At 40.4% G+C, this 19,815-nt stretch overlaps 1 protein-coding gene across 2 annotated transcripts in view; it reads right to left on the minus strand.

Annotated features, from left to right (window-relative positions):
- LRFN2 (leucine rich repeat and fibronectin type III domain containing 2) overlaps positions 1–19,815 on the minus strand; it is a 159,880-nt gene that overhangs the window by 114,134 nt on the left and 25,931 nt on the right. Inside the window, exon 1 of one of the 2 annotated variants that reach the window (XM_030500007.1) lies at positions 14,546–14,610. The exons of the other annotated variant lie outside the window; for it this stretch is intronic. The gene's annotated coding sequence lies outside the window, so the exon portion shown is untranslated. Of the gene's footprint in view, positions 1–14,545; positions 14,611–19,815 lie in introns of those variants that run through there. 2 annotated transcript variants of the gene reach the window in all.

A 19,815-nucleotide genomic window follows, 5' to 3' on the forward strand; every position in this document is an offset into this window, starting at 1 on the left:
CCTGTCTTTTGGCAGAAGGCAGCACGAATCCACACATACGAAAGAAGTCTGCCCTGTTCTCATTCCCCTTTCCTCTGCCTCTCTGTTTCTAGAACCACACTCACAGTTCACCAGAAGTCCGTAGCACTACTAACTTCATTATAGTAGTGCCAATTAAATCTATTCAAGCGTTTCTGGAAATTAATACATATTTCCAGTAAATATGCATAAGGGTCTCATTTTCCTACTGGCAAAATAGGTGTTCAGCTAGAACAGATAATTATTAGACACTAAGTTTATTTCAAAGAAGTGAAGAACAACACAGGGGGCTTTATTCACACAGACAAAACTGAGGGTAAAGGGCAATCCTTTCACCCCCAGATCCCCTTCAGAGGTGTCTCCAGAGTGGAAGGGTCACCTTGCTGGTGGAGCAGAGTCTGCTTCTGCTTTCTCTCCGATCAGTTCTCAGGGACACGAAACTTTCCCTGGTGCTGCCTGTTGCTTCAGCGATCTTAACTGTAAGATCATTACAGGGCAATACTGAGAAATGGCATCCAGACAACTGCTTAATTTCAGTGTCTGCTTTTCTGAACCCTTTAGGAAGGTTAAGCCAGAAAAACTTCTGACTGAGGCAACCAGAGAACACGATACCATCACATTACAACATCAGAGGTTTTGGCACAGATAAAAAAAAAAATCACAAGCCTTTTAGAAGCCAATACCACTAACAAATGTTATTTACTTGGTCAGGGAGATTCCTGTTACTACAGTTTTGGGAGCTGACAGGACTTTGCTCTGGATCATTTGTTGTTTAGAAACTTCCATGACCCCAAAGTGGGTAAGTTTATAGGAAAGTTTAACAAGGGTCGGCTGCAATGATACAATTGCTAAGGTACAATTAGTATCTTTTTCAGAGGTTATTACACTGAATTATTAACTACATAGTAATACCCAAAAGAATTACTTAATGAGACAAAATAAAGGAGTATGTAAACTGCATTTATGGCTAGGTAGAAGGGTGTGAGGGAAGCAGAAGATGGCTAGTAGCATACCATGTGGTGGATTACCTTCTTGGTGTAAGACTTGTCATTTGGGCACATGGGCACAGACTGAGCAAAATGGGAAATGCAGAACAAAGACCTGCATTGCCTCTTGACTTGCACAAGATACCCCTAGGTTACAAGACAGAGCTGGATAAGATAAAATAATTTCATTTCATGGTTTTCTATCAAGCTTATCTTCATGGTATTGGACACAAATCTTGCATCTTTACTGGTCTTTTTGCTTCATGAGGATCTAGAGTGTCAGTTGTGTGTATCTACAAAAGTGACAGATATTACAGTTTCTGCAGTTATTTGAGGAATTTAGGAAATTCCTGGCAAAGTCTAGGACTATTGAGTTCCCAAGTAAGTTAAGGTGTAAGGGTTAGGTATGTCTGTCATGTGTTGTGTCCCCTCCCATCCCCCAAAGTTTTGACAGCTCTCCTAAAAAAAAAAAAAAAAAAAAAGAAACAAAACAAAAGAAACAAAAAAAGTGTCACAGCTTCAAATAATCAGAGTGGGTCCCTTATTTATACAAAAGATTGGCACCTCCTGGCATTTCCAATACAGTTTGCAGTATAGTTCTCTAAGTGACACACCTGTCAATTTGATTTCTCCAGTTAAGAGACAGGAGGAGCTTCTTAGAGGCATCTGACCTTTCTGATACTTATCTAAATTGAAAACTCAAAATGCTCTGAGATTCACAAGCTGCTCATCCTGATCAATTACTCCTTTGCCAAGCTGTTAACCGCGTGAAAAAGCTTGTGACCAAGAAAGCCCACGGACAAGCCATAATGCTCCTATGATTTGAACAATTCCTATTCTGTTGTTTGGCCACAAAGATCTTTTTTCTTTGCCGTATGTAGGAGTGGAAACTGGCTGAAATGGTTTTGTAGCCATTTCACATGCCAAGGGCATCTAGTGACACGACAAGAGGGAATGGATTTAAGCCAACAGAGGGGAGATTTAGATTAGATAGTAGGAAAAAATTCTTCACTGTGACGGTGGTGAGGCCCTGGTACAGGTTGCCCAGAGAAGCTGTGGCTGCCCCATCCCTGGAAGTGTTCAAAACTAGATTGGATGGGGCTCCGAGCAACCTGGTCTAGTGGAAGTTGCCCCTGCCCATGGCAGAGGGGTTGGAACTAGGTGATCTTTAATGTTACTTGCAACCCAAGCCATTCTATTTTTCTATGATTTTTAGAAGTTGTAGTCAGCTGATTTCTTTCCCTGGTTCGAGGGCCAAGTGACCTACAACAAATCACAGGCATCACTTTTCCCCCAGATTCTTGTCTGGGTTTAGATGCTGACCTTGACCTATACTGGAGTGTTTAAGTTCTCAAAGATGCTGAAGTTTTTCAGCTCTCATTGAAATCAGTGACAGCTCAGGATACTTGCAACTCAAAAATATAGATCCTTTCCTGTCTTATGTAGACTACCCAAGGATAAAGTTACTAAAATTCCTTAAGTTTTTTAAATAGATACATACTTATGCCTTTACAGGAACACAGCCTCATTTGCCTCCTGAGTAAAAATACGTAAAACCTTCCTTCCTCTCCTCACAACATGTGTGGCTGAGCTGATTTACATGCTAGAATTGGTGCATAAACGGAAGACACTATCAATCAGAGTTTATCAGTGATTTGTTTGCTTTCCCAAGAGCCAAGGGTCCATGCACAGCCCTGCTTCTAGCATCATGCAGCCCCTGCTGTCCAGAACCAGTGCAGAAGCTGCTGAAAGCCTCCTTGCCAACTGAGAAAGATGGTTTTATATTGACACTGGATTAGTCTGAGGTGAACTGCTGAGCACAGCGCAGCAGAGGATAAAGCTCTTACATCTACAACTGTAGATTAGGCCTGTTAAGATAGTGCAAACCAGGGAAAGGAAAGGGACGTGCAAGAGAAAAGGTGCACCTAAATCCCTATGCCTCGTGCAGGCCACTCCGTCTCCCCCGCAGACAAATGCCAGGGTAGGTGACACTACACATGGTGCTCAGGTGAGAGAACTGGCTGGATAAAAGTATGTCTTGTGTGCAGGCACTAGTAAAACTACAACAAAAAGGTATTTTTAAAAAAAAAAAAAACAACCAAAAAAAAAAAAATCACAACTTGTAACTTGGGTTAGAAAAACATCTAGTGCGTGATCCCATCCAAACTTTTAATGTTATACATGGCATGTATGGAAAGGTGCCACTGCTACATTGTCTGGCCAGACACAATCCCTTCCCTATTCATGAACATGGATGCAAACACAGATTTTTAGGCTAAATGGCTGCTTAGAGACTGAATGATACCTGCTGGAGAGTCCCTTCTCCCATTCTTTTTGATCTTAGAGACTCCCACAATTCAGTTTATTTACCTGTGAGTAATGCAATCATTCCAAGCCCACACTGGCAAATCCTCACTATCCTATCTGTAGCTTAGAGAAGGCCCCGATCCACAAGGTCAACACATAGATTTACAGGATTATGGCAATCTAGTCTGATCTGCTTTGTAAATTGAGTTCCTATAAGGAAAAGATATTTTGTACTTAAAGGGAGAGTCTCCATTCACTTCATGACTCTACAGGTGTGAATTTACATATTTCAGCTTAGGGATCATATATTTCAGTTTAGGGGTCACCCTGTCTAAGTATGTGTGTCTGAAGTCACAAGCACATGAAAGCACACACAGATATGTGCTGTAAGGCTGTATAGCTCTGCGATGTGAAGTATTCTTGAAAAAAGAATAGAACTAGGAAGAAATTTAAATGGCAATGGAAAGGCAACACATATGTGTCTTGATGGCACCCTAATAGCTACCTTAAAGTGAGACCCCATTTTTCTGGTAAGAGTTAGGGCTCTGCAACTATGCAGCATTCTGCCTCCTGGTGGCATTCGTCTTCTCCCAGTGCTATAACAGCAAGGTTGCAGTCATAAACCATTTCCCATGCTCACTTTCTCATTTCATTGACTTGTTTCAGTCTTTTGATTTTTTCCCCCTCTTCCCCTTTTTCTTCAGCTCCTCCAAAGTACCTTCAGAGATACAAAGAAACAATCAAAATAAACAACTATATGTGGGCATTATGTAGATGTTCTCAGTTTTGGCTCCCATCTGTTGTGCAGAGCTAGAACAGAAACAGTTGCCGTATTTACTTACAAGTGTGTGGAAAACTGATGCATGCATTCCAGCATATGCAGAGGTTGGAGTGAATATCATAACAGAAGGCCAAGGGATTTTAATAGCAACTGGTAGCTTAGGGCATATTCGTGACTAGTGTCCAAACATACATGATGAGAAATTAAAACCTGGTCTCTCAAAAGAAGATGAGAGCTCTCAGAACAAAGGCATCCAGACTCCTGATCAGGTCCAGGATTCTTGGTCCATAGGTCAATCTAAATTTGGTCAACATGGTATGCCCCAAAAATTGGCATATAGCATGATGTGTTATTTTTCTGCTTGTTTGTTAGTTCCTTTGCTTTTCTGTTTGTTTGATTTTGTTACATTGGGGGTGGGGGGGAAGGGGTTGGGGTTTTTTTTGTGTGGGTTTTGTTGTTTGGGGTTATGGGGGGGCTGGAGGGTTGGTGAGGTGTTTGTTTTGGTCATGTCTTGACTCAGTCACCTCCCACTCCAAAAACCCCACTATAGCTGCTCTACAAGCACCATGAATCTGGCTCTATATACATTGGTGTCTCATTCCTAGACCCTTCTAAACCAAAAAGCAGGAAGAATTGGTGTCTACTTTTTTTTTTTTTTAGAGGGTATTATCTCTGGCAACATCTTTGACTGTCTTATCTTCTAGCACATCCAGATGTTTATCCATCATCCTCCCTTATCGGATATATTAGTGTTAGACAATGATTTTAAGCTATCTCCCCTTCGAGGAGCTGATGTAAGTAGCAGCATCCCCTAGGTGGATCTTTCTATCATTAGAGAGTTGTGAAAGTTTAAAGCAGTAGTTTTTCCAGGAATAGTATAAAATCTTATGTCCAATCCCATCAACTCACCTCAAAGAACACAAAAAAGAACACCTCCTTTCAGTCCCTGCTCTCTGATAATGGAGAGCCACCACTGCCTAAGTACATTCAGGGTTTAATTCTCATTTCCAGCTGGAGGTCTTAGCCACTGCTTAGAGGCATGATACTAGCTTTAATGGGAGTACGATCTAATATATCATATGGTTTTAAAAATATACCTGTCTCATCTTATTAAATTTCTTCATTTCTCTTTACTGTTTTTATTGTAATGGTAGTATTCCAAAGAATTCCCTGTGTAGATTTTAATGTCATATATGCAGCCAATTGTCCTGTATTATTTAACTTGGTGAACCATTTTGAAGGATAAGGCCCAATTCTGAAATACTAATGTGGATGCAAAGCTTTATTTGTGTCTAATTTTTATGAAGTTTTTATTTCCTTTTTGTGTAACTTTGTAATTACAGTAGCTTCATAATTGGTACTAGTTATAATTTCTTAAAAATTCTGTGTTCCTCAATTTTCTGATGAATTTGCAGAAAGTCCACCTTTCATACCAATTGTAAAAGCTGCATATGAGTGTTGTTACAGGGAAATAAAACTAGAGGCTCTGAGAAAAGAATCATGTCCAGAGCTTATGTACCAGTCTACCCAAAACACAGCTGCATTGTATAAACAGCAATCCATTCACACCCCTGAGAAAATTGGATCACAAATAAAACTGTCAAAATGGACCAAAATCTACATCTGAATGACATACATCCCAGTGAAACAAACAATAACAATCATCATCACCATTACTATTAATAGGCATTGCCTGGCAAATTCTTTGAAAACTGAGTCAAATGTTTCTGTATTAGCCCACTCCTTCTGCAAATAGTCCTGACAAAATCCTCTTGACAATCCTAATGTGCATAAGACACTGATGGAAGATACTGAGTTATAAGCCTCTGCACGTTCAACCAGCTGTCTGGAAAATGTATCTTGGGGACAGGAACAATTTGAAATGCACTGCGAGATCCTTTATCATAAATTGCCTGTCTGCAGGATCATCCCACATGTCATATAAGGGCATAAAACTGAAGTACAGAAATGGGCAACAGAATGGCCAGTAGCTGAACGAAAGAGGGTACAGCAAATCCTTTAGTCTGACTGCAGGGATCAGTGGTGAGTAAATGGCAAGCTAGCTCCTTGTGGCCCAGATGCTCTTCTGATCAAGGCTAATGGAGGTGAACACTTTTACTTTGGTAAACTTTTTCTTTATGAGGAAGTGGAAAATTGCAAACTTCAGTTGGGCCCGCTTAGAGTGAAAGCAGGGTAGATCCACGTATTAAATTTAAACCAAATACAAACCAAGAACACAGAGAAGACAAAAGCCATAGCAAACCACCGTGCTTGGCATAAAGCATGGTTAGTGGCCAGGGTATGGCCTGGGTCAGGAAGAGGGCAGTTCCAGTTTGAAGATTAAGACGGAAACAGGGTCAAAAATCAAGGAGCATGGGAATCCCTGTAAAAGCAAGGGAAAAAAATTTGAAGGGCTGGAGCAAGGCCAGCACATGATCTCAGAAGCACGAAGCTGTGCAGGAATTTGGACATAAGGACCAGGAGTAAAGTTGAGCAGGGCAGGGTAACAGCATGAACTAGCAGAGGGCAGACATTAAAATGATCATGCTATGAAAATTGGCAAGGGCGAAGCACTCAGGAGAGGGAACCAGGGCTAGAAAGCAGCAAATAAGATCCATGTCACAGGCTGTACAGCAAAAGACTGCATGGGATTCCACTCCCTAATGCTCAGACTTGGAGGCAAGCCCTGCTACTGGACGAACTGGGGGCACAGCCTCCCAGAGGACTGATTGCAGTCGAACCATCTGTGAACACTTGATTGCCAAGGCGGAGCTGGATGAAAATGAAGGCAATCAAATCCTGACTTTCCAAACTATTGAGCCTGGTAATACCATGGTGACACTCCATCATGAAAATAAAAAAACAAGGTTTGGATAATCAGCGTTCAACCCATCTGTAATTTGATGAGATTGTAACTAGGAATGTCTCCACTTCGAAAGACATGGGTGCTCTCTTCATGCAAGCATGCAAACCTCAAGTTTCTGTCCCAAAATCTTGAAAATACAAAATGTAAATAAGGATCCTACCAAATCAGAAAAGGTTTCCTAATATTGTGAATTTTTTTCTGCTTCTACCTAGGCTGTGAAAGTTATAGATGCTTTGTTATATCCTCATACTGCATCAGAACCCAGACATGCAACTAAAGGGACAGAGGCATAAATAAATAAATAAATAAATATTCACTTCAAAAAGCCACATCAATTACATCAGTAATCTGACTCAAGAAACTCTAATTGCAATGAATTTAGTGCACAATGTGTTTTAGATGCTTTGAACGTTACCTTTTAACATTTATAATATTACCATAAACATATTTCAAGGCAAAGAGAAAAGGCTCCAATTCACAAACACTAAAAACAACATTGTAAAAAAGTCTAAAAAGCACTCTGGTGTGGCATGAAATCTGAACTTCTACTTGTGGCCAGAGAAATACAGCCTTCTCCCTGCTATCTCTTCTGTTAGTGTCTTTTAGCACAATTCTTTTTGTCTTTGAAAAGCGCAAAACCTCAGAATCAAGAGAATAGGAAATCTGATAGGTCAAGCAGTCATCTGGATTTATACTTTTCAGCTGTGTGTTAATTTCAAGTAACGTTTAAAGTGCTTTGCTTTTAAAACAAATTCTCCAGCAGCCTCTTAAAATGACTTCCTGAAGCTCCATATTTACATTTTCATCTTAGCTACTGTGGTGAAAAGCACTGTAAAGAAAGTTCATAGATATTTCCCTGTAAGAGGGGAATGGTCTCAGTCACTGCTCATGACACTACTTAGTTCCTTAATGCTGCTTTTAATTTTTTAATTCCACCCTTTTTGCCAAAAGAAGGAAATTAGGTTCATCAGTGTCTTTTCTCCTATAATGTTTCTTCTAAAGAAGAGAGGAAAATTGGGTCTTCAACCAAGGAAAGAGTGTATTTGGGGATTTTTATTTTTTTTTCTTTCCCCAAAGTGTCCTTTTCTTGGGAAATTTTTATTGAGAACAAGAACCCAATGGTTTTGTAAAGAACTTTTGAATGGCAAATATGTTTTTTTCACATGCAAGTACCTTCATGGCTTTCCAGTCCTCCCTTAAGAGCTGCATTCACCACCTGGCTACCTTTGCCCTTTGACAAGGACATCAGCAATGGGCCATGTCCATAAGAGGAAGGACTGGTAGTTGGAAGGTGAGTCTCAAAGAGGGTGTTAGATTGGCAACATAAACAACCTAAGCATCTCTGAAGAGACAAAAGAAGAATTATGAATTTAAATGTTTGGGATTCAAACAAAGCTTTTTAGCTGAAATTGTGTGTTTACTTTCTGAGGTTGAAAGCATTTTATTCTTTCCAAGGAGAGAAAAATCCAACTTTTTTATCTCACAAGATCTCATAATTACCTTTTGCTTGCTCAGGGAAAACTGAAACACAGGCAAGTGCCTACTGGCACATCCTGATTCACTGTCAGGGTAGAAAGGGAGCTTATAAGCCTGACTGTCAGTGAAGTGCTGCAATAAAAGCCCTAACACAGATATAGCCGGAATAACATAAGGTGATTCATGGGGGTGTAACTTATTTCTCCTGCTGAACTGGAATAAGATATACTGACACAAGCGCTTTTACATTGGTAATAACTGTATTCACGCTACAGTTGTTTGCCAGTTTAATGATATCAGCACAGTTAAAAAGCAAAACTTCCTAGTGTTGACAGGACCTAATTCGCATAGGTAAAGCAGCCATGTTTTCAACAGAAACTGGGAGGGGAAAAAGAAAATCCATTTATTCTCAAAAACAAACAGACAAACCAAATAAACTAACAAAAAACCCCACAAATCAAAAAAACCCCAACACTAAAACAACCCCCCCAAAAAACCCCAAACATGCAGGTAGTCCACTCACCCTGCTTCATCTATTTCCCACATTTTCCTCACCCCTAGACAATAAGGTCAAGTAAGATTGCCCAAATTTACTGACAATATTGAAGTTAAATCTAACATAACAAAATTCATCTAGAATTTATGTGCAGTTTTAAAGGAAGCAAACAATAATAATTAATGCCTGCTGTTGAAACATGCTTAAAATCCCATTCTATTTGTTCTTTTGTTTCTTAACACGATTGTGACTCTAAAATTGAGATAGTTTGGCAGCAATTTATACACACATGTAAAATTCATTTTGCAGGTAGTATCATGACAATGGAGTTGCACAGTGCCACAAGGTGCTGGTCACCTCTACACAAGGTGAGACAACAAACTGGATCACCTTCAAAGCAGAGACATTGTTTCTGTTAAGAATACTCCCTTACCAAGATACAATTCCTGTGCCAGTGGACTCATGAATCTTTTTTATAATATCTAATATACCACAGCTTGTAACTGGGTTTGAGAATGAGGGGTTTCAAGGACGTTTTGAGGACCCATGAAGGGCAGGAGTACATGTCACAAGACAGCTTTGATTTGCTCAGGCCCATCTGCTGTATAGACTGAAATCCTGCAGGTTGACAAGACCCAAGAAGACTGCAGTGCGCAATGGGGTCAGACCCCATCTTTGTACATTATCTTGATTTATTCTTACCCTGATGTAAACACATCAGAAATCTTTAAATAAATTTTCATTCTGACATAACCTAAACATGTTCTACCCCCTCTGACCTCATGTTTGATAAAATCCCAGGGTTTGTTTTTTGGGGGTTGTTTGGTGTTTGTTTTTCAGGGGTTTTGGGAGTTGTTTTTTGCTCTTTTTTTTTTTTTCTCTTTGTGTGTGGGATTTTGGTTTTTTTTGTTTTGGTTCGGTTTTTGTTTTTAAAGTCTTCTTCAATAATTTTGATGAGCTGCCCACAAGTCTAATGAGTTGGAAAAATTTCCTTTATAGTACAACATGAACCATGTCTTTTCTTTGTTTTTTATCTTTAACCCTGTATGTACTGATGGGCACAAAGATAGAAAGTTCCACTCAAGCTGAATTATTTCATAGGTATTGGAATAAGCCCAAAGCAGAACAGACATACGTAGTGTCTTGAGAAGTCCAGGGTTCAGCAACACAGGATCATTCCCCACAGTGTGCGTGTTCTCATGTTTACCAAGCTTTTTATAAGACAAAGTCTTTCTCTCATTTATATCAGGATGACATTGAACCATTAGGATCTGATGTCATGAAATAGAGAGGAGACACTGATTTACAGTGGAACTTCAGAATAGCTAGCAAAGTCTGACTGCTGAGCGACAACCACTGTGTGGAGGTACAGCACCGTTGGCAGCATTATCCCTTAGAGACAACAGCAATTCAAAATGCACAGCATCTGCTCTTGTGGAACCTAATGGTCCCATGGCGCTACTATGTAACCACGGTGCCTTGGCCAACATCCCCCTTGCCAGTAAAACAGCTTTCATACACCCCCAGCCGCGTAGAACCACTGTAGAGTACATCAGAGCGGTTGTTTTCACCTGCGTAGTCCATTCAGAATTCTGCTTTCTCTTACCCAGCTTCGAAGCAAAGACAATCTCAGTGAAGCTGATAGTGAGACATTAGAGAAAATCCTGGTGTAAGCTGCAAAGGGTGAGCCCTCATCCTGTCCTCCCCTGGGATGGAACCTGCTGATTTGAAAAGGGCTTTGGGGAATTCTTTCTGCAAGAAGGATGTGGTGTGAAAACCTAATCTACTTCTTTCTATAATTCAGCCTATTCAATTCTCCACTTTCAAATGCCAAGGACGTTCTTCACGGAACACATGCTCCTTTCTAGCAACTTTAATATGGTAAAAAACTTGTAAGACTTAGAAAGCCCTAACAATTTAGGCTCAAAACGTTTAGGTTCAAAACCTTAGGTGCTACATGAAGGATAGAACAGCTTTTATGGTGCTTGTTAGCTCACGTAGATGAAGAACTAGTGCCACCAGTTTCAAGCTTCTCCTTTTACCAGCGTTTATAGCCCTCAAGTAAGATTTCTAATCCCAAATTCTACACAGTGCCATATTCATTTGGCACATTTACTGCAGCACTAGAAATATGATCGGGTTGGTTAAGAGCAATACAAACCAACTGGTTGATTTACCTGGCCTAACTGCCTTTGGACATTTGGCAGGACAAGTGCAAACACTGTGGACAACGAAGGGGGAAACAAAGAATCTGTTTAAATCAAGAAAGAGCCTTTCAGCTGAATGCTGCAGTAAAACCGAATAATTTATATTTCTAATGGCTCCCAGAGCCCTTCTCTCCTTTTGGTGGGTTGTATTTACTGGCGTCAGTTACGTAGCTTAACTTCAAAAACATTCCACAAAGGCTTGTCTTAGCTGATAAATCTCCTTGACAGAAGCCAGATATCTTTCACCAAGTAATTTAAAATACATTATCAGGGTTATTCATTGCTAACACAGGACTGGGAGCTTGGTTTAAGGTTATTTTCCTGTGTTCTCTGCAGCAATCAGCTTTTTGTGTAGCTTGGACACAGAGATTTTCCTCCACATAATTTTCTTTAGGGAATACCAAGCATCTAGCTCATATCAGCACTCACTTTTTAAGAGAAGTCCACCACATTGCAGATGTGAGCCACCTGAACTAGACAAAATACTTGGGCTTTGTTGTCAAGAACAGTGTTTTTTTCAGTCCAGTTATTGCATTACAGAGGTGTAAATCTTGGATAATGCTTGGAAAACCCTTACCAGATGGAGTTATAAACAAACCAAACTCCTAAATTTGAGGCTTACCAACAGCCAGTCTTCCCTCCCCAGAAAACATTAATTCAGTGCCATTGCAGGCAGTCTACACACCAAGTGATCACTGTCATCCCTGGTTTTATCATGGTAATCAAGGTCTTGCTCTGCTATACATTGTGTAAAGAATGGCACAAGCAGTGCCCCTATTTGCAGGCAAATGTTTATCTATTCTCACAGCTAAATCCCCCTAGGAGTCACACTGCTAGCTCAGCAGTCCACTCATGAAGCCTTTGTGCTAAAGTTTGCTGGAGGCAGAGAGCCTGGAGAAATACAACATTAAGCCTGCATACTTAGGCAACTATAGGCAGGCAGGACAGAAGCTGACCTAAACCAGATCTAGCCCAAGCTAGATCTTAGAAATCCTAGGAACCACATTAGTAAACTAATAGAGATTAAAAACCCTCAGGCAGCTGACCCTCAGTATACTCAGCGTCAGCTCTCACACTCACTTTCTCTTTGCAGTGTTGGGCACTTGCCACCAGTATCTGAGCAGAATTGAGAATACAGAAAGATTTTGCATACATGCAAGGAGCATGTTAAATCCACAATACCTGCCTATGTCAAGGAAATTCTCAGACAATTCAGTTTGGACATTTGAAAGAAAGATGTGCTGGCTGGTTTTTTGGGGGTTTTTATGCTAAGTAGTTTTCTCAGTAGTATGAATGCACCTGTGGTGGGACACTCCATGTGATAAAAGGTTTAATCATAGAGGCCAGGCATTCACAGTTGGATTTCAATTAAAGTCAGTGTTATTTATACTTCTAATTCCTTGCTTCCAGCCATATGTGCACTTGAGCACTGGCATAATAAAAGAAGGTGCACATGAAAAGGGACATGGATGAGAACAAAGTAGTTATTAACTATGGGATTATTCTCTGCATGGTATGTCACAATAGTCTCTATTAACTCAAGGTCACTCCTCCCTCCACACCCAGTTCATTCTCTTTCATTTCTGAAAGTAACTGACAACTTATTAACACCTCGTTTGTAAACACTGACAGCCATATGGTGTCCCTTTTCTCAGGAGCTGCAATATGTGTTATAAATCAGGAAAATAACACTCTGAAACTCTTGGACAAGAAAGCCATGGCACAATCCCCAAAGGTTTATTATCGTCTTTTGCCTCTCCTGCAAAACATGATTGAGTATTCTTGAGGACACATGGGTTTGAATCATCTTGCTCTCTGGTGGCCCCTGACTAGCTATTTTACTATTGGTGAAATTACTTTCATTCACACCTCAGAGTGAAATGATCCTTGATCTTGAGCTGGCTTTGTGCATCACAGGAAGATAGCAATCCCCAGTGTGAGTACAACTTGGGATTTGTATTTCGAGTCTACTCCCACATGGGAGCAGAAGGACACATATTCCTGTCTGACAGTTTTCTGAACTGACACACTCGGAAATTTCAGGTTCTGATTCTCCTTTGCTTAACATCACGAATGCAAGTTAATGCAAAAAGGTTGTTGTCAAATCAACACGATAGCATTTTAAATCTACTTTGAGGATTGATAAATGAAGAGAAGTAAAACAGTGGAGAATTAAAGCCTGATTCTGCGCAGAGAAATGAGCAAGTGTTTGTTGATTTCTAACCTGAGCATGCATATATATATATATATATACATGCAATTACTTTTTTTTTTCCCCTTTGATTATGGTATGCAAAGATATTTCATTAGCTCAGGCATGTTCTCCTTTCCCAGCCCACAAAAAAAAACCAAAAACCAAACCACAAAAACATGCAGTGAGAAACCCTCATGAGCTTTGGGAGACTCCAGATAACGACAATTTAAGGAATTCATGTGTGCCCGCATTTTAATAAGACTAGTGATATCTCATAGATAATTGTCTATTTTCTTCACAGCCGTTGCAATATAAATTTATTTTTATACAAAAATAATGTCAATTTAAGCTTAAAAATTTTAGCTTTTGCTTTTTTTAATACTCTAATGCTCTGTTCTTGATGCCTCTCTTCAAACTTATAAAATGAGCAATTTTCTCTCCTGTTTAATATAATACACACTTGGAAGGCACTGACAATATTCATGGTGTAACTGTAATGGGACTCCAGGTTAGATTTGTTCACTACATGAACAAGCAGGTGCTGCTGTTCCCTTACTTTTCATGCAATTCACCCTATAAACAGTTGCAGTTTCAGCCCCCAGTATGCCTCTGTTTTCCACAATACACCCCTTCTCAGCTTAGCATCATGTCCTTGATGGAAAATTCTATGCAGGATATGTAGCACTTAGAGTCTGTAGGAAAAGATCATAGTTTGGCTCTTGACAAAAGATGTTCTCTCTGTTTAGGATCAACATATTCCTTTTGGTCTCATGATTCATCCTATGTTAGGATGTCAGAATAGACTACTACAAAAATGTAAGCTCAAGAATCTTCTACCCCGGTTCTAGACTTCTGCCCAAGACATGCCACTGACGCAGTTCATTCCTAACCTGCCTGACTGCTCTGACTGAGGTTGCTGTCAACCACAGGCCTTGAAAACTCAATTTAACAGATGCTTCTCCAAATTAAACCTACAAGCCTTTGGAGATTCTCCAAACTGAGTCTCTACCAACAGCATATTTTAGCAAACCAGCTACCACCACATAAATCCCTTATTTGTTTCCAGAACCAAAGCCAAAACAGACACTTCAAGGAGCTCCAGGCTTCTTAGATTAACTTTTACAATGGACTTGGCAATAACAAACAAGTGTCATTTTGAGCCGAACAAGCCCTAGAGCAGTATTCTTGGCTAGCATATGCCTCAGTCTACATACCTGACAACCACAACAACAAATAGGCGGAAGAGGGTGGCATAAGACTGTTCCTTGTTTTCTTTTTGCTTGTCTTCAGGAATCTGATTGCAAAAGGACTGGCATAAACACTTGCCTATCAGAAAAAGAGAAAGGATAGTATAGCCCAAATGGATCCACAGCTGCCTATGGAGATACTACATTGTTGCAGGTATACAATATAATGCTATTTTCATTATGATAAGAAAATCTACAGCAATATCAAGTTGTTTGCAAATAATTAGTTTGGTTTGCCTTTTAGTTTAAAGGTATAGCAAACATCATTCATTATTCTGAATGCAGTGCACAAGATTCATGCTGATTTTTCCCACATTTAAGTGGCAGAAGCATATCATTTTTGATGGACTTTGTCTTTAATAAATGTAGAATAAGACATCTCAGTAAAAGAGAGAGGAAAAAAAGCCATCTCAAGCTTTTGTAGGCTCAGATGGTCTACAACTTGTTCATTTCAGAGAGCACATCCGTTATCAGGAACACACAATGACCAGTATCTCTGGTAACAGGAAGCCTAGAGCAGTGCCTTGCATCAGCTGACCATACAGGTCAGCAATTTCCCTGAACTAGCTATTTCTATTTAGGACAGATCAGGCAAGTATGGCAACACGTTAAAACCTAATCTTTGCCTGAGAGCAGTGATGGCCTAAATGGATTTCTCTCTGCCACTGGTTCAGGAGCACACAGGCACAGGAAATTTTAATTTTGATTTTTCTGTATCACACTCCTAGGGTTTTACTCTGAGGTGGCTTCTGAGAAGAATACAATGTACAGAAGTGTCTCCCAAGGATACTACGTCTCCTATTTTCTTCTCACCCAGAAAGGCCATCTGATCATTGCATTTCACCTCCCCATTATGCCTATTTCCAACATATTTATGGGATATGCTTTTGCCAGAGGGGAGAAGGAACTAATCCCAATCTTACTTAAATTTTATTTTCCTGTCACGACATCATGTTACATTTAACCCTCTGCTCAACAGACTGTTTTTCAACTAATGAAGTTCCTGATTTTTATATACTTAAAGCTGATGAGAGAACTAGCTGAAGTTAGGAAAAAGTCGCATTTCCTCACCCTTGTTTTTATTGCATGTACAGACACCCTTCCCCCACCCCTCCCAAAAAAAGAAAAATATCCCATATTTTTCCTTGTTCAAAACTGAACTTATCACCAACTATGCAAGCCTGACTAAGGAGATGCTCAAAGTAAGGGGATGCCACATGCACCATATGGTACACGTCTTGTTGCAGCAGTTTCAAAGCGTACAGTACAGATTGTACAATCATCTTTATAGAGCTTAGCCAGAAAAGCGCATTTCTTTTTATTTAACAGCAAATGCAATTGCTGTCTAGAAGAAACTGCTTCCTTGGCTTTGGAAACTAAAAACATTCCTGAAATCATTATGAGGTGAGATGAAAACAGGATTAAAGGAAAATAAGTGGTACATACTGCCAGGAGCAATTTCCAATAAAATTTGTACGAAGTGCCCTCAGAGGAAGGATATAGCTGGGGACAGAAATCATGTTCTCCCTTTTTAAAGTCTGCCTTACAGGTTGATTTAGAGACTTCTCTGAGCAGAAGCTGGATAAAGCTAGTCAGATCTATAAAGTTAGGACTGTTGGCTAGAGAGGAGTGTCAGAAGAAATAATCTGCAGATTTATGGATCTTTTGAAAAACAGCTATGAGAAAGCAGCCCTGTGCACATACAAACTTTGTTGCTCACTGACTCTATTAATCACCTGAGGAGAGAAATACAGTTGTCCCTGACTGATTTGTTAGGATGTTTGTGCATTTCACAATTAGAACAGCGTGTTTGTCACCTCTTGGAAATAACTGGAGTCCTTCATTGTCAACAGAGGCTGAGAGTATATGCTTCTTTATGTAGGGTTAGTTGATCTAACCCGTCGCATTCCTTTATCAAAAAAATTCAGGTTATGTGGGACTGAAACCTCCGAGACTTTCTTTGCAACTTTCCCAGCCACCAACACCTATTTCAATGGATAACAGCTCTGATTATCCCCAAAATTATGTCTTGTTTCCTCTGTCTGAAAGTTTAAAAAAAAAAAAAAAGTTGATCTTTCTTACAGAGTGATCAAACCACCACGTCTTCATCAGGTACTCTTATGTTTAAGCTGAGACTTCTGCTAGTGATGTACCACTTCATAGCCTCATGAAATATGCAGTGGCTCAGAGCCAAATGCTCAAACTGAGATACAAACAGGTGCCTTACCCCTCCCTGAAGTAGCCCGAAAATTGCTTTTATTCTGTTGCTGCTGCTGTCTTTTATTTTGTCACTTCAAAAAACCCAACCATAATCTGCAGGGGAGGGCTGGATCTTAGATCACAGACATAAAAGGCAGAAGAGACCATCATTCCGACAAGTGAGAATAAAGTATATCTGACTAAATATCTGACTAATAAGAGATTAGTCAGATATTAAGCTTCTCTCACTTTATGTCAGCCAAAGTACCTCGCTTAACATAGAAGACAAGAATTCATAGTTGTTAAGAAGTCACCACGTGCACTGTTTTAACATAAATTTGGGAATAATCAGAATTTTATGAATTCATAAGTCTCAGGTATATTATTTTCTCTTGTGTTTAGTTTGTCCTACTCTAACCTTCCTTCCTCCACAGACTGATTATTTTTTGTTTATAAAGATGTTTACATAATGTTTGTAACCAGATCATAGTCATCTGAGCAAACAGCAAGTAGCAAGGTTATTACATAATAAAGCTCCAATTTCTGTAACTTTCGATTACTGAAACAGGATTTTGTGAATGCCACAGGGAAAATGCAATACAACATCTGGGAAATACTGTATAGAACAGTTGAGCATCTCCAGGAAACACATCAAGTTTCTCTGAGTATTCCAGAGCCCCAACAAGTTTCTTTTAACTTATAAACTTCAGTGGACACTCTGAGGCTACCTAGATGACACTTTCACAGGAAATAGAAGGCAGATCTCAGGGGTACTTCGGGTTTAGACTAACAGGGTTACTGATGAAATTTAGAAACACAGTGAAAAGGAGACATGGAGAATCAGTTAAGGAAAAAGATTTAGTTTCAAGAATTTGTGACCCAATAGAAAGGACAAATGGTAGTTACCAAAAAAGAGGGAACTACAAAGTGTTACTGCAGCGTAGACAAGATGTGCATTACAAATGTTAGAAGGATGGGTAGAAGACAGCCAGTTGAGATTGTGATACAAAATGTAATACAAAGTTGAGATTGGGGTACATTAGGCCTGTATTCAGACATAACTATCATCAACAGACGAGGCACTAGAAAGGTGACAGTGAAACAGGAAAGGGGTTACTGTCATTTTTGCACACACAATCCTCTCACCCATTCATAGCCTGTCACTAAGAGTCAGCTGCTGCACCAGCAGAGCTGCCAGCTCCTGGGCAAGATGTCATGTTGGACACCTTAGTGCTTTTTCCATCAGGCATTTACATTCTGGAAAGCCCCTTGATGGGAGAAACCAAATCAAAGAACACCCTCTTCAATCTATACATTAAGCCTGCTAAAACTCCTCCACTGATGCCAACAACAGTTCGTGATGTGGGAACCTCTGGAACATTCCCTCCCAGTACACAACTCAAGGGACTTTTTGAAGAAATCTGAAATGCTGCATGGAACTTGTTGAAAGCTGCTTCTCTGTTTTCCTATTGATATGAGTCAACTGCTGTGCCTGTCGGAGAAGTTGCTCTCATATGATGAGACAAATCAACAGACCTCTTTTGATGATACTTTCCCCAAAAGCCTCCATACACAATTCAAACCTTGAAGCTTCCCCAGCTTCTGGTCCTCAGACTACCACCACAATTATCCCACAGGAACACTGTGGCTCCCACTCTGGAGGACTCTTCAGAGAATATCAGAACCACATGTTGGTCATGAAGATGAGCCCACAGACACATGTAGGAACATCTCTCCTACAACTCCTTCCCACAGCAGTGGCTAGGCTATGGCAGCCCCCAACATCAGCTACCCCGTACAAACATTGGCAGACTCGCAAGGAACTTTTTACCTTGAATGGAAAGAGCATCTCTGATGAAGTTAATTTTCACCAAAAATCTACTAATTAATAACAGGTTAAAAATAAAATAAAATAAGAGACCTACACTAAAAGCAACATTAACATACCCCACAATAAGAAGGAAAACCATCCACTGGAATCCAGCCCAGCACCCAGGGCTCAGCCTGCAGGTGTGTGGCAGGCAGCCAGGCTGGCCCAAGAGCTGGATAGTTCAGCATTGCCTGTGTGCTAATGTAATGAAAGGGGCTGCTGAGGATCCATGCCACTTTCTTTGGTAGCAGACAGAGAACCAACAACATGATCCCATGTGCCAATTACAGCTGAGCTCCACAGTGTTAAATGCTGAAAGCTAGCCAAACTTCTGAGTTTTTCATGAGACTGGCCCTTCCTCCAGTCAGTCCAGTGCTGCTTAAACACTGTGAAACAGCTGCTCTGCTCCAGGTTGGAGGGACTCCCACACTGCTCCTAAATCCATCTGTTCAGTGCTTTGAGTCCTGCCACTGTCATCGCTCCCTTCATGCTGCTCAGACATGCTGTGCTCCTGCAGTGGGGGAATGGTATTATGGAGTCACCTGTGCCTACTTCTGCACTCACATTTAAGACAGCGTTAAGTCCTCCCTTGTTCTCTTTGGATGGAAAAGCTCCACTGTGCGTGCAATTGGCAGCGTTCACAAGGTATGTGCAAAACCCATGTCCTCCCCATATGTTGTAGAGCTTTTTCTGTGCTGCCCATTCAGAGGGCACAGAGGGTGAGATAGAGCAGGGTAAAGGCACTGTCAGTCTATGGATGTTGCGGGAACATAGAAATATGGATGCTTTCACAGGGGCTCGGTGCTGCATGAGGGAAAAAAAAGGCATTCGGTCTTCTGTGAGTGGATGTGGGAAAGCAAATTATTTGCTCCAGTGTACCCATAACTCTCAGAAACTACATAGCTGTGTAAGCAGGGCAGAGGAATCCAGATGTATAGTGATAGATGAGTCCACCTCGAGGCTTTTGAGGAATGCAGGGAGAATTTCACTTCCCCAGGGATGAAAAGTTAAGCCTCTAACAGCGATACATAACTCCAACTATGAAAAGAAGCAAGATAAGCAACAGAAACAGAGGAGAGACTTGGAGGTCCAAATTTGCTGTTTGCCAGGGAAAAGGATGGTGGCTGTTCTTCTGCAGCAGTAACTACTGCCTCTTTTCCATAAGTCC

The sequence above is a fragment of the Strigops habroptila genome, chromosome 10 (assembly GCF_004027225.2).
Source record: "Strigops habroptila isolate Jane chromosome 10, bStrHab1.2.pri, whole genome shotgun sequence".
In the NCBI taxonomy this organism is placed as follows: Eukaryota; Metazoa; Chordata; class Aves; order Psittaciformes; family Psittacidae; genus Strigops; species Strigops habroptila.